Here is a 12,745-nt window from a genome sequence, read left to right on the forward strand (position 1 = left end):
CGGCATCCTCCACGAAGTGGCATCACCACGGCGCTTGTGCCAGGCTCAGGTGCACTTTGAGGTAATGTCAAATGTCCAAGGCTCGCTGGCAGGTCACGGACCAGCGCCAAGTGTTCCCTGCTGCGCTCACTCCAGTGCTGCTCGTTGTTGTGAGCGTCGCTCCTCTGCCCTCCGTTGTTGTTGAAGGGCGATTGCCTCCAACTGCCCAGTAGCAGCGTCCTTCACGAGCCTCCACAGAGGCCGATCGTGACACCGCTGGCAAGTTCTCTCAGCTCCACATTCTCCTGTACTGCATCACTCCATCTCTTCTCTAGCCCGTTCCGCTCTCGTTCCTATATCCGGCCAAACAGAAGCTGATTGGGCATGCGGTGGCTGAGCATACGGTCTACATGACCTAGCCAACGCAGCCTCGCCTGCCATGTGAGCTCACCGATGGGTCTGTGTCGAGGTATTTCAAGGATCTGTGAGCTCAGTCTAGTTAAACTCAGGATTCATTGTAGGCAGGCCACCCTAAATGTTTATAACGGGCGCAGATGCTCCTTTAGAGGACTCCTCGTTTCACAAACAGAAGGGAGGGCATCACTGTGACCGACAAGACCCAGAGATTCGTATGATGCGATAGACCAGGAATCTCCCACACAGCGTTACGCAGATGATGAAAAGATAATGCCGCTCGACTGATTCGGAGTGAGACATCTGCTGCCGAATCGAAGCTGGTCATAAGCGCACAGCCCAGGCACGGAAATGTCTACACGCTCTCATGGGGAGTTGAGAGGGTGGAGTGTTTGATGACACACTACCCAATAAGGTGCTTAATTTTGCTCGAGCTGATGTTAAGGCCCCCACCTCTTAGTGGCACGCTCCAGGTACAGCAGCAGATCCTACAGCAATCACCAGATCATCAGCATACATAACATGATCGCACCCAGGCGTAGATCAGCCTCTCATTGTATCTGTACCAGATAGAAATTCCGCCGGAACAGCCACGGGAAGCTTTTCGAACGACGTGGTCGAAAGCACAAAGAATAACCCAGAGCCCTGGGCTATTGACAGTATTATAGTCCTTGACCAGGCCAATACAAATCTCGTTCAATTCCCTACAACTCGCACTCTTCCCCTCCAACCCAAACTACCCCCCTCTCATCCATCCCCTCTCCCCCCTCTCACCCAGCCCCTCCCACCCACCCAGGCCCCTCACCACCCACCCAGGCCCCCTCACCACCCACCCAGGCCCCTCACCACCCACCCAGGCCCCCTCACCACCCACCCAGGCCCCCTCACCACCCACCCAGGCCCCCTCACCACCCACCCAGGCCCCCTCACCACCCACCCAGGCCCCCTCACCACCCACCCAGGCCCCCTCCCACCCACCCAGACCCCTCACCACCCACCCAGGCCCCCTCACCACCCACCCAGGCCCCCTCACCACCCACCCAGGCCCCCTCACCACCCACCCAGGCCCCCTCACCACCCACCCAGGCCCCCTCACCACCCACCCAGGCCCCTCACCACCCACCCAGACCCCCTCACCACCCACCCAGGCCCCCTCACCACCCCTCCCCTCTCACCAGCCAGCCGCCCCCCCCTCTCCCCCAGCCCCTCCCCCTCTCTCTCGAGGACCATGTGTGGCTGGTTCCACGGTCCCTGCCCCGTGGATGTGCAGTGTCCGCGGCGCGGGTGAATACTGATGTCGCCTCCTCTCGTGCACGACAAACGGAAGCGATAATTGCAGCAATTACTCGGCCAGCTATTAATGCCTCGCCGCCGCAGCCGCCGCATCATCGCGGCGTGCGTCGCGCTAACGCAAGCGGCGGCTCGTGATGGAGCCCCGAGAAGCCGCCCCCGCAGGGCCGAGGTGGGGGCACCGCGCGGAGCCTCTTGGTCGGCGTGAGAGCGCGGCCGCCGCCACCACCGGGTCGTGGTGGTGGTGGTGGTGGCCACGCTGCTGCGCGTGACCACCACCACCACCACCACCGGGTCGTGGTGGTGGTGGTGGCCACGCTGCTGCGCGTGGCCGCTGCCTCTCTGCGTGCTCCAGCGCTGTGGAGGCATCAGCGGGGGTTGGTGGATCGCCGATGTTGTGAAACTCCCTTCCTGTGGGCGTCGAGGTGGTGCCATACCCTGACTCGCCAGGAGACGGCGGTACAGCACGCGGACTAACCTCTATCTGTTCCATTTGCACGGGGATAGAGTGTTTCGCCCTCGCGCAAGGCGTGGGGGTTATCTGCGGGTGCTCCGGTTTACTCCTCCCACACGTAGATAGTAAACACAACTCATGAATAATAATGAACACAACTTGCCATCAGTCGACTAAAAACATCTTACAAATAAAAATCAGCGGCAGGACGCTCCTGAAAAGGAGTCGTATGACCAAGTGCGGCTCTCCTGAATTAAGAAGCAAAATTTCCCACCACAACAACAATCACAAAACGACACGAGGAGGCCGCGTCTCCCGCTCTCCGAGACGGCTCGAAGCCCTCGCTGCTCAGCCGAACCTAAAACTCATTGTTAAACTAAACTACTTTCATTTTACCAGATATAAAGCCCACTGAGCTATATGGCTATTGTTCAGAAGCGACCTGGCTATCGCAAATGATAGGTCAACGAAGTGGCTTATCATCGCGTGGAAATGTAAAGCAGCCAAATACTCTAAAACGCACATCGATTATAAATGTGGAGGGGAGACCCGCAGGACGCGGAGAAAAATCCACACGATCACAGGGAGAGACAGAGAGAGAGACGCAGCAAACTCCAAATATAGAGCAAGAGTCAGGGTCGGGATCGAACTCACGACCTCCTGCATACCAGGGGAGAGAGTTAACATCTCCTAGCCACCGTGGTGTTAGGGTCTGGGATCGAACCCACGACCTCCTGCATACCAGGCGAGGTAGTTAACATCTCCTAGCCACCGTGGTGTTAGGGTCTGGGATCGAACCCACGACCTCCTGCACATCAGGCGAGAGAGTTAACATCTCCTAGCCACCGTGGTGTTAGGGTCTGGGATCGAACCCACGACCTCCTGCACACCTGGCGAGAGAGTTAACATCTCCTAGCCACCGCGGCATCTGTCGTTAAAAACATAAACGTGGCGGGTGCTCAGTGAAAAACACAAGTGGCGCGGGGGGGGTGTGTGGGCACGGGGGGGGGGTGGGCACGGGGGGTGTGTGTGTGGGCACGGGGGGGGGTAGGTGTGTGGGCGCGAGTATGATAACCTTTTCCAACCGCGCTCCGCCACGTAATGTCCAGAGCCAAGACACAATCGACCGCCCGTGCCTAGTTTTTTCCATGACAGGCACCACAGTGACGTCGCTAGCGCATCGCTGACGGACGTTTACGTTTTTTGTTCTCACGAAGGAGGAGGGCTTCCTCGCTCCGAGTCGAGCGGATGAGTCGTCCACGAGTGGGTCGCGTGTCCCAGGAACGAGGGTGGATCGCCCGACGCTCGGCCTCGTCTGATTCGGTCCACGCGGAGAGGCGCACCTGAGCCTGGCACGCGTCTCGCTCGCCTGGCTAACACTGCGCTTCGTCCGGCTCGCCGACCGGCGGTCATTCGCCTCCTCGTCACTCTGCTATCGCTGCTACGACTCTGACCATCGTCCCTGTGCCCTTGAACTTCACTCACTGATTCCGCCTCCCGTGTGCAGCAGCCACTCGCTGTTTCGTCTCATCCATCGCATTGCGTTCAACCAACACCACACTGTAAGTCACAACAATTCACTCAAACACACACTAACTCATTCACCCACTCGCCCACTCGCCCACCACACCTGCAGGTCCCAACACTGCCCCTGCTGCTTCCTCCCACGCACTGCCGCACTTTACAATTCCCTCCCACCGTCGTCTCTCCCCCCACCCCTCCTCAACCAACAAAAGAATAATTTGAATAACTTTGCTCAATGCAAGAAACTTCTCAAAACTTACATCATTAGACCTCCTTTGCCAGTACCAAAATATAATAATAGGGGTTTTCCCCTTTTTTTCTGGCAACAAAACCTCTTTCCAAGGATTAATGTCTGCATTAACCACAATACCTGCAGTCAAAATGCTAACAAAACATACTATGATAATATATTGGCATTGTCCTTGAAACTGATTGGTCCACACCAAGGGACGGCTTTCTTTTGAGCCTCGACCCAATTGGTGCTCGCCTTTTGGCGTCATCTGGTCGAGCACCAATTGGGCTCAAAAGAAAGCCGTCCCTTGGTGTGGACCAATCAGTTTCAAGGACAATGCATATATTATCATAGTATGTTTTTTTGCATTTTGACTGCAGGTATTGTGGTTAATGCAGACATGAATCCTTGTAAAGAGGTTTCAGTTTTGTTGCCAGAAAAAAGGGGAAAACCCATTTATTATTTCTCAACACTTATTTTACAACGTCGACAATGACGTTCGCTTTGATGTCCGCTCGACATGCTTGGCGGCCCTCTGGGCCTGTGCTCAGTCGGCAAGCTTTGTTTCAATCAACAATTCCTGGCAAGATCGCAGCCCCGTGTGCTCCGCTCCTTTCTCTCCACTCTCCTGTTCTAACGCCACCACCTTCACGTGCACGCCCAGAGGTGCAACGACTTATTTCAACGGGGAGGGGGGTCTATGCCAGATACAACTGAGGGCCCCCTTCTTTTCTCCCGACTCACTTTTACTGAAATAACTACGGATAGTTTTTAGCCATATATACAATACCGTCTAGGCTATAACTATATACCCATAATAGAGGATTTTTTTGGGTTAGATCGCGCAAATATGTGTCGTTAAACCCGCCACCACCCGACACAGCCAACGAGTAAGGGTTGTCACGTAAACAGAACGTGCCAATTCGTTACTAGTGTAGTGACATCACGGGATGTCACTGTGCAGTGCCGGCCCTAGAGGGTCAGGGTGAGCGGTGTAGCGACATCGTGGACACCACAGCGCTGTGGGTGTAGTAGCGGCCCTAGAGGGTCACGGCATGCGGTGTAGCGACATCGTGGACACCACAGTGCTGTGGGTGTAGTAGCAGCCCTAGAGGGGCCCGGTGAGCGCTGGTTGATAGCGCTGGGTGGCACCACGCCACAGAGGATCTAAGCCGGGTCCCCAGAGGGACCGGCGTTGTTGTTCATCCTGAAGCAACCTTCATCCACGTTCTCCGTTCAACGAGTCTCCAACACGTGGACCCGGACCCAAGTTGTTGGTCCCGGTCCGTAGTAGTAACTAGTGTAGTTAGTCTGGTGGTCACCACCTGGCTAGCTACACCAGTCACGTGGTAACTAGTGTAGTTAGCCTGGTGGTCACCACCTGGCTAGCTACACCAGTCACGTGGTAACTAGTGTAGTTAGCCTGGTGGTCACCACCTGGCTAGCTACACCAGTCACGTGGTAACTAGTGTAGTTAGCCTGGTGGTCACCACCTGGCTAGCTACAACAGTCACGTGGTTAACTAGTGTAGTTAGCCTGGTGGTCACCACCTGGCTAGCTACACCAGTCACGTGGTAACTAGTGTAGTTAGTCTGGTGGTCACCACCTGGCTAACTACACCAGTCACGTGGTAACTAGTGTAGTCAGCCTAGTGGTCACCACCTGGCTAGCTACACCAGTCACGTGGTAACTAGTGTAGCTAGCCTGGTGATCACCGCCTGGCTAGCTACACTAGGCACGTGGTTAACTAGTGTAGTTAGCCTGGTGGTCACCACCTGGCTAACTACACCAGTCACGTGGTAACTAGTGTAGCTAGCCTGGTGGTCACCACCTGGCTAACTACACCAGTCACGTGGTAACTAGTGTAGCTAGCCTGGTGGTCACCACCTGGCTAACTACACCAGTCACGTGGTAACTAGTGTAGCTAGCCTGGTGGTCACCACCTGGCTAACTACACCAGTCACGTGGTAACTAGTGTAGCTAGCCTGGTGGTCACCACCTGGCTAACTACACCAGTCACGTGGTAACTGGTGTAGTTATCCTGGTGGTCACCACCTGGCTAACTACACCAGTCACGGGGTAACTATTGTAGTTAGCCTGGTGGTCACCACCTGGCTAGCTACACCAGTCACGGGGTAACTATTGTAGTTAGCCTGGTGGTCACCGCCTGGCTAGCTACACCAGTCACGTGGTAACTAGTGTAGTTAGCCTGGTGGTCACCGCCTGGCTAGCTACACCAGTCACGTGGTAACTAGTGTAGTTAGCCTGGTGGTCACCACCTGGCTAACTATACTAGTTACCACGTGGTAACTAGTGTAGTTAGCCTGGTGGTCACCACCATAGGTTGTTATTCTGTTAAGGGGAAGTTGCCCCGTGTGTTGGAGTTGAATACATGTGTTACCTCCAAGCCTACACCTGCGACTCAGTTGAACCCATTACACTAGTACAGCACACCGGTGTGTTGTAGAGAAAATCCACACCATTTGCAATCTGAGTCCGACTATATATTGTTCTCATAAACATTTTGTTATTTGTTTTTCAGTAGATTCGGGCCCTCCCCTTGTTGCCTACTGGACCCCTATGTGTCGCATAACGCTGCCACACACCGGCTACCCCCCCCCCCCCCAATTGTTGCGCTCCTGTGCACGCCACAGTCTGTCACGCTCTGGCTCAGCACTGCGCACCATCATCGCACGCGAGCCCTTTGCCTATGTATTTGTCAATTCACTCGCGGCATCACGAGACATCGCAACGGTGGCTTGACGAGAGGGAAAGCCACAGTCGGTGCCTCCGGCTCATTCGGGCAGGAATACCGTGGAGTGGATAATTTGGGAGACGGCCAGGAGTCAGCGTTAACAACAATTGCCCAAACTCTGAGGTAGGGGGAGCGAAATTTCGAAAACTTGGACGGTGACGCCGGCACACAATGGGCTACTCTTGCGAAGGACGTCACGGAATCTTTGACGTCCCCTGTGAAACAGACGACGCGTAATTTTGCTGCAGCCGAATAATAAACAAAAAAATCTGAATACACCCGCATTGTTAATCAGGTCACCCGTTGGATTCTAACCGAATCTATGCAATAAGTGGCGAGCGTCGATTTAGGGCGGCGTTCTTCACTCATGTTCAGAGGATTGGGGGGGGCACTTTCGTCGATAAGACATCGGTGTGAGTGAGGGCCGCCACGCATTGTAACCATTGTGGCGTTGACAGCAGCACGATGATGATGGGGGGGGGGGGGTGTTCTCACTCTTTGTGTATTGTCGAGGGGCTGCACTAAAGGCCACCGGGGGACCGCCAGTGACTTATTGCCAGGTCCCCCTCGCAGCAGAGCTTTTTAACTTCAAGGGTTAATTAAAGGTGAAATGACCCGCGAGGCATGCAATGAAGAATCCCGCGTTTGAGTCAGGCCACGTGTCACCGTCCCCGGGCATCACGCGGAGAGTTCGCAGCGCGCCCATCGCCCCCCACCTTCCAGTTGTGGAGTGAATGCCCCCTCCCCCACTGCCCTCTTTGTGTTCGGGGAGGAGCTGAGCTGGGGCTCAGGTGCGAGTTGCCTGCGCCGCTCTTCATCCCGCGCTCCGCAACAATCAGCGCGGACGCTCTCAGCCCCATTCACGCGGCGCGAGGCGAGCAATTTCCTCTCTCATTTCCATCGTTTTATGTTCCGCATTAACATCGCATTTACAAACACATCACAGGTTACTCCGCGGTGGCGGCGGCGGCGGCTCGTGTACAGAGTTGGTTACCTTTGTGCCACTCAGGTTCCCATTGCAGTGTCACAGCGTCGGCCAGTGTCTGTGTGTGTGGACCATAGTTTGTGAACTATGTGTGTGGATTATGGTGTGCGTGGACCACGGTAGTGTATGTAGACGATATCGCGTGTCAGTAGCGGTTATTGCGCTGCGCTACCAACCTGGCGACACGAGTTCAATTCCCGCTCATGGCCAACATGGGTAACAATTATCTGAACCGGTCCTGGGCCTCCCCTAGGTCAACTCAGCCTCAAATGAGTGCGGTGTTTAAAACATCGTTACTCGGGAGACAAAGGTGGTGTGCCGTGGCGTGTCGGCCTTCAGAGGTCCTCGCGAAGAGCACCTGCCCCAACAGTCTTTTAAGGCTATACGGGAGATCTTTGTCGTTGTGTTAACGATATGTGTAGACTGCAATAGGTGTGTGGACTTTAGTGTGTGCGTGCTAGTGGATGTGTTTTGACCTTAAGATTGGATTGACCCCGCTCGGGCTGCCGTGCCTGAAATCATGGAGGAAGTAGGCACTCCCTGTGAGTGGTTGGCTGATTCTGCCATCTGTTGAGGAAGCACGAAGGGCGGAGCTTCAGACCGCGTAGTTGGCGAACTGATGAGGGAGGGTGGCATTTGTGTGCAGACTGCGTTTTGTGCCATCATCACAACTGTCTTGTCTACAGGGCAGGTTCCGCAGGATTGGAAGGATGCCCTGGTGGTCCCTATTTTTAACTAGTTGTTCGGGGCACCCCCTCACAAAAGCATCACGCCGTACGGATACAGAATCGCGTACATCATGGGATCTTCGTTGGGACTCAAGATATTGAGGTTGATGAACTGCTGATTGGGATTCTGTGGATTCCTCGGGTAGATGCGAATGTCACGCTCGAACGGCGGCTCGCCATCCTCGTTGACGAAGACCATCGCGACTTCCGTTTGATGTTGGTGTGTTGTATCGTCGTTGATCCGACTGACGATCACGTCTCAGCACCATGCTGGCCAACGGAATTTCTTCTCCCGCTTGAAGTGCATTGACAACTTGTCGTGCTTCGGCATCAACTGGTAGCTGTTGGCGAATCTGTTCTGCCGGCGGAAAAAGCGATCAATTTTGTCCAGGATAGGTTGACGACACTGCGCATTCGCGGTGTGCTGTTGACGCATCTCCGTTGCTTGCGTGCTGCCATGCACGTACAGCTGCGCGTACTGCGGTACTTGATTGTCAAGCGGCTGCAGGTGAGATGTGCGGTGATATGTCTGGCCGTGGACCTTGAAGACATATGGGCCTCTTCCTGGCAAATCGACGATCTTCACTCCCATCGACGCGAAGGAAACTGCGCTGTTGTAGGATGGTATGTGATCGCGGAAGTGAGCGTGATTCGGATGAGTTGGGTCAATCAGCAATGCGTGGAGAAACTCAGGATATTCCAGCTCAACTCCGTTGATGTTCCTTTGCTTTGGCAACTTTAATTTGCCTACGAAGTGAATTTTCGATCAACAGGGCGTTCTGAGATGAAGTTCCTCGAGCCACAGAACTGGCAGATGATGTTCATTGGACTGCAATTGTGTGCCTCTACTCGAGTGCTGTCGAAATTAATGGCTTCATTGCAGAACGCTTGCCTCTGACGCTCTGTAACTAAGCGCTGACTCTGAACGACCGCTGCACGCCACGACTGACCTCTGCTGCTGTATCTTCTTCTAATGCGAAACGAATTCTTTTCAAAACTAGCTTAGCTCTTATCTCAGAAAAAATCAGACTTATACACACCGAACTAGATCAGTTAGACAAGACACTCTACAAATCACACTTATCATTGACGGCAACAATGTCCACATCGGATTGGGAACATGTAGACAATATGACTGCCTCTTCAGCTGCTACTATGTCGACCAAATGTAAGGAAAACCTGATTTCCAAATTTAACCTCCTCTTCAACAAAAGACCGGATCCACACACCAAAAAGTTAGACGTTAACAAAGTCGTAATTAATCGCAGTAACAGTTCTATTTCCGATGGTCTGAAATCCGTTTTAGCTAAAGGTCTAAACTTTGCAGTCACACCTAAACACATACCAGTTAATGATATAATTGCCCAAGTAGACGTTGCTCTCAGGGGCATGGGTCACATCGCTGCAGACGTAGCAAGATCTGAAATCGCTGCAACCCTCAAAAACGCTAAGATGCCAGCTAGCAACCTCAGCAAAGATGAGCGTTTTGAATTATATAAATTAAAAAAGAGGAATGATATTGTAGTCCTCTCAGCTGACAAAGGCAATGCTACTGTCATCATGGATAAAATAGAATACAACAACAAAATTAAAGAATTACTGGACGATGGTAGTTATACAAAAATAAAAATAGATCCCACCAACAGCCTCGTCACACAAACCAACAAAATAATTTCTGATTCAACCGCATTAATTGATCAATCTAAACAGTTTTCGTTGAAACCTTCTGCTGCCAGGCCACCAAGATTATACGGCTTACCAAAAATACATAAAGTAGATACACCCCTTCGTCCCATAGTCTCTACTATCGGCTCCCCCACCTACAAACTAGCTCGTTTTTTGTCTGAAATCCTGCGTCCTTTCACTGGAAAGACCACCTCTGCGGTACAAAATTCTACTCACCTGGTATCGACAATCAAGGGTATTTCCCTGTCCCCAGACGACCTGCTTGTCAGTTTTGATGTAGTTTCCTTATTCACCAAGGTTCCTGTACCTGACACCATTGCAATCATTGAAGACTTGGTTTATCAAGGACTAAACACTGAGGTACCCCCCCTGGTGAGACACTGTTTAACCAATACATACTTCACTTGGAATGGAACTTTCTACAAACAAACTGAGGGCACCCCAATGGGCTCCCCCCTTTCTCCAGTTATAGCTAACATTTTCATGGAGAAATTTGAGACTGACGCCATCCAGACTGCCACTCTGCGCCCAACCTTATGGAAGAGGTACGTGGATGACACTTTTGTCATCTGGCCACATGGCCGGCCTGCTCTAGACCAATTCTTCGACCACATCAATTCCATACACCCAGCCATCAGATTTACCATGGAAGTCGAAATAGATGGCAAGATACCTTTTTTGGATGTTCTAATTAAAAAGAGACCTGATGGTTCAATGAGCCACTCTGTCTACAGGAAAGCTACCCATACGGATGCTTATCTGAAACCGGATTCCCACCACCATCCATCACAGAAGAATTCTCTCATCAAGACTCTGTATCATAGAGCCCAATGCATATCCGACCAGGAACACATAAGCAGTGAACTCAAGCACGTACACCAAGCTCTTAGGGCTAATGGTTACTCCGACTATACAATCCGCAAAGCTATCACTCAAACCATGAAGAAGAACCCTCTTGAGGAGCCTTTCAAAACCATCACTTTACCCTACATTGCGGGGATCACAAAAAAGATCTCCAAAATCTTGAATAAACACAAGATCCAGGTCCGTTTCAACACATTACATAAAATCCGTGATCTGGTTCCGTCTGTAAAAGATGTGATTCCGGACATACAATACCCTGGTGTCTACAAACTAAGTTGCCTCTGTGGTAGTAGTTACATTGGAGAAACCAAACGCCATGTCTCGGACCGCATTCGTGAACACAAAGCAGACCTTAAACACGGTAGGACCAACACTTCGGCCGTGGCAGATCATTGTTATAATTCAGTAGGCTCACATGCCATTGACTTTTCCAAGACAGAGGTTCTTTGTAAGCCATCTGGCTACCATGAGAGATTCGTTCATGAGGCTATCCACATATACAAGCACAGAGACAATTTCAACCGAGAAGATGGATTATATCTTAGCAATCATTGGAAAGATTTGATAAACCATTTCAGGTCTTAATTGATTGTTCACGCTTACAGTGGCTTTCAGACAGCATACATTATAAAAAATTTCGTCTCCCCCCTCCTCTTTTCAGAATATAGATGGACTAGTCCTAAATAAACTGCCAAATCGTTGCGCGTGGCGCTAACGTTTTTTTATAAATAAATAAATGCACCGTTTAAAAATAAATTTATGCAAACCAACACACCTGAAGACGACCGTTTGTGTTTATGGTCGAAACGTCGTGAGAATTTTTTATTGTTTTATATATATTGTATTATTTTGTTGTTTCCCTTCAACGTGACTTTACCGAAAAAACTAAGAATATGATGTAACATTGTTGAGATTTCTATTTAAAGCTTTCGTGACTGCAAGGATTCATCTTCTTTGGTTCTTTCGATAAAGTCACGTAGAATGAGAATAAAATAATAAATTGATAAAATAAAATAACACAATAATATTCTCACGACGTTTCGGCCACAACACAAGCGGCCTTCATCAGGTGAAGGGGACAAGACTGTCTGGAGGACAGCGCTGGAGTGAGAAAGCCACGCTGAGATCACGACCTTTAAGCTGTGTGAGAAGAAGCAAAGCGCCTTGACAAAGGAATTAGCATATAATTTAGCATTGAAATGGCTGAGTGATTAGCTTGTGACTGGTCACAGAAAAGGCTATGTTAAAGTGAAAGCATACACATCCGCAAAGGCACCCCTTGACAAAGGAATTAGCATAGAATTTAGCATTGAAATAGCTAAGTTGAAGTATACACATGCGCAGAGGCACTCCTTGACAAAGGAATTCGCATAGAATTTAGCATTGAAATAGCTGAGTGATTAGCTTGTAACTGGTCACAGAAATAGCAATGTTAAAGTCAGAGCATATACATTCACCGAGGCAACTAGTACAAATCCATCTTCTCGATTGAAATTGTCTCTGTGCTTGTATATGTGAATGGCCTCATGAACGAATCTCTCATGGTACCCGGTTGGTTTGCAAAGAACCTCCGTCTTGGAGAAGTCAATGTCATGTGAGCCCACTGAATTATAGCAGTAATCTGCCACGGCAGAGGAGTTCGTCCTACCGTGTTTCAAGTCTGCTTTCTGTTCGCGGATGCGGTCCGAGATATGTCGTTTGGTTTCTCCAATGTAGCTACTACCACAGAGGCACTTTAGTTTGTAAACGCCCGGGTACTGTATGTCTGGAACAGCATCTTTTACAGATGGAACTAGATCACGGATTTTATGTACTGTGTTTAATCGGACCTGGA

The sequence above is a fragment of the Petromyzon marinus genome, chromosome 42, assembly GCF_048934315.1.
Source record: "Petromyzon marinus isolate PM22_M1 ecotype Great Lakes invasive population chromosome 42, UKy_Petmar_22M1.pri1.0, whole genome shotgun sequence".
Taxonomy (NCBI): domain Eukaryota; kingdom Metazoa; phylum Chordata; class Hyperoartia; order Petromyzontiformes; family Petromyzontidae; genus Petromyzon; species Petromyzon marinus.